Source organism: Cryptomeria japonica, unplaced genomic scaffold (genome assembly GCF_030272615.1).
Source record: "Cryptomeria japonica unplaced genomic scaffold, Sugi_1.0 HiC_scaffold_33, whole genome shotgun sequence".
NCBI classification, from domain to species: Eukaryota; Viridiplantae; Streptophyta; class Pinopsida; order Cupressales; family Cupressaceae; genus Cryptomeria; species Cryptomeria japonica.
Genome location: NW_026728855.1, coordinates 674,929 through 677,641, shown reverse-complemented (window position 1 = coordinate 677,641; position 2,713 = coordinate 674,929). Strand labels below are relative to the sequence as shown.

At 66.2% G+C, this 2,713-nt stretch overlaps 1 non-coding gene across 1 annotated transcript; it reads right to left on the bottom strand.

The window, feature by feature from the left end:
- Positions 1 to 2,135: 2,135 nt before the first annotated feature.
- LOC131861877 (5S ribosomal RNA) lies at positions 2,136 to 2,254 on the bottom strand. Its single transcript, XR_009360907.1, has one exon. It is a non-coding gene; the product is annotated as a 5S ribosomal RNA (ribosomal RNA).
- Between the last annotated feature and the right edge of the window lie 459 nt (positions 2,255 to 2,713).

Sequence of the window (2,713 nt, the reverse complement as noted above, 5' to 3'; positions counted from 1 at the left end):
CGGGAGCGCCCCGATGTGTGCTCCAAGGTGCGGCGTGCACGAAGTCGGACCCCGGTTTGCCCCGGGTGCGCACCTCGCGTGCACCTTGGTGCGCACACCTTGGCTGGGTTGCGCGGCCTGGTGGGCACCATGGTGCGCACCAAGGAGCGCTCCGAAGTGTGCTCCAAGGTGCGGCGTGCACGAAGTCGGAGCCCGGTTTGCCCCGGGTACGCACCTCGCGTGCACCTTCGCCGGGGTGGGCACCTCGGCTGGGTTGCGCGCCCTGGTGCGCACCAAGGAGCGCTCCGAAGTGTGCTCCAAGGTGCGGCGTGCACGAAGTCGGAGCCCGGTTTGCCCCGGGTGCGCACCTTCGCCGCGGTGCGCACCATGGCGTGCACGAAGTCGGAGCCCGGTTTGCCCCGGGTGCGCACCTCGCGTGCACCTTCGGCGGGGTTGCGCGCCCTGGTGGGCACCATGGTGCGCACCAAGGAGCGCTCCGAAGTGTGCTCCAAGGTGCGGCGTGCACGAAGTCGGAGCCCGGTTTGCCCCGGGTGCGCACCTCGCGTGCACCTTCGGCGGGGTTGCGCGCCCTGGTGGGCACCATGGTGCGCACCAAGGAGCGCTCCGAAGTGTGCTCCAAGGTGCGGCGTGCACGAAGTCGGAGCCCGGTTTGCCCCGGGTGCGCACCTCGCGTGCACCTTCGCCGCGGTGGGCACCATGGCGTGCACGAAGTCGGAGCCCGGTTTGCCCCGGGTGCGCACCTCGCGTGCACCTTCGCCGGGGTGGGCACCTCGGCTGGGTTGCGCGCCCTGGTGCGCACCAAGGAGCGCTCCGAAGTGTGCTCCAAGGTGCGGCGTGCACGAAGTCGGAGCCCGGTTTGCCCCGGGTGCGCACCTCGCGTGCACCTTCGCCAGGGTGGGCACCTCGGTGCGCACACCTTCTCAATGTTTTCTTGCCTTTTCTGGAAATTGGTGAAGGCAGCGCATCAAAGGTGCGCACCTCGGTGTGCTCCGAGGTGCGAACCCGAGAGCGCTCCGAGGTGCCCACGAAGTCGAAAGTCGGGTTAATTGCATTGTTTTCCCCGGGTGCGCTCCGAGGTGCGCAACATCGGCGCGCACCAAGGAGGGCTCCGAAGTGTGCTCCAAGGTGCGCACGATGGCGTGCACCTCTGGTGCGCACGATTCGGAGCTCGGTTTGACCGGGGTGCGCACACCTTGGCTGGGTTGCGCACCTTTTGTGCGCTCCAAGGTGCGCACGAAGTCGGAGCTCGGTTTGCCCCGGGTGCGCACCTTCGCCAGGGTGCGCACCTTGATGCGCACGCCTTGGCTGGGCTGCGCACCTTGGTGGGCGCCATGGTGCGCACCTTTCGTGCGCTCCAAGGTGCGCACGAAGTCGGAGCTCGGTTTGCCCCGGGTGCGCACCTTGGTGGGCGCCATGGTGCACTCCGAGGTGCCCAAGATTGGTGCGCACCAAGGAGCGCTCCGAAGTGCGCTCCAAGGTGCGCGCGAAGTCGAAAGTTGGGTTAATTGTCCGGTTTGCCTCGGGTGCGCACCTTGCGTGCACCTTCGCCAGGGTGGGCGCCTTGGTGCGCACACCTTGGCTGGGCTGCGCACACCTTGGCACCCGCGTTTCCTTCATTTTAAATTTTTTTTTTTTACAATCTCTCAAGTGGGAAATTCTATAATCTCAACTTTTTTTGCCTTTTCAGGAAACTTTTGAATGGAGCGCATCATTGGTGCGCTCCGAAGTGTGCTCCAAAGCTCTCTCCAGCTGCGTGCACCTGCCCCGGCCGCGCACCCGGCCCCGCCCAGCTTCGCTCACCTGTCCCGGGCGTCTGGTGCGGAACCTTAGAGTAAGAAACATCACCGTGCACCTTGGCCAACGTGCGCGACTCGACCGAGCGCGCACTGGCCGAGGTGCACACCGATTTCACCTGGGTGCGCGCGCAGCACCTCGGGCGCACCGGGGTGCGCGCACAACGCCCGGGTTGCACCGTGGCCTGTGTGCTCGGGGCGCCTCGGGTGCGCGCTCGGTGTCGCCCCCGCGCGCGCGGTAGTGCGGGCAGCGCACCCCGGCCCGGCCCGGCCCCGACGAGAACGCAAACGGGCAAAAGGTTTATTCAAATAGCATTGCGACGCCCGGCGAAAAACTAAAAAAGGGTGCAACACCGGGACTTCCCGGGAGGTCACCCATCCCAGTACTACTCCGGCCCAAGCGCGCTTAACTGCGGAGTTCTGATGGGATCCGGTGCACTAACGCTGGTATGATCGCACCCGTTATGAGCTTGTCGCAGTGTGTACTTAGCAAACCGCGACCCACGTGCGAATCCACCCCGGCCACCCACCCCCGTCGAGGTGCACACCCTCCCTCGCGAAGTGCGCCCCGTTCGCCAAGTGTGAGCCCTGCCCGGGTGCGCGCACCTTGCTAGGGCGTCGGGTGTGCACCCGGCCCGGCCTACGTGCGTGCACCTGGAGGGGGCGTCGTGTGCGTGCAGTGTCCCGTCTGCAACGCGGTGCCCACACACCACCTCGGGCGCAACGACCTGCGCTCACATGTGGGCCGAGTGCACCTTGGTGCATGTTCGGGGCGCCTCGGGTGCACGCTCGATCTTGCCCCGGTGCACCAAGGCGCTCGGTTTGCCCCGGGTGCGCACTTGGTGCAAGGTGGGCACCCAAAATAGGGATCAAGCACCAAAACACAAGTTTCGGGATGCAAAATGGGACCCAAGGACCAC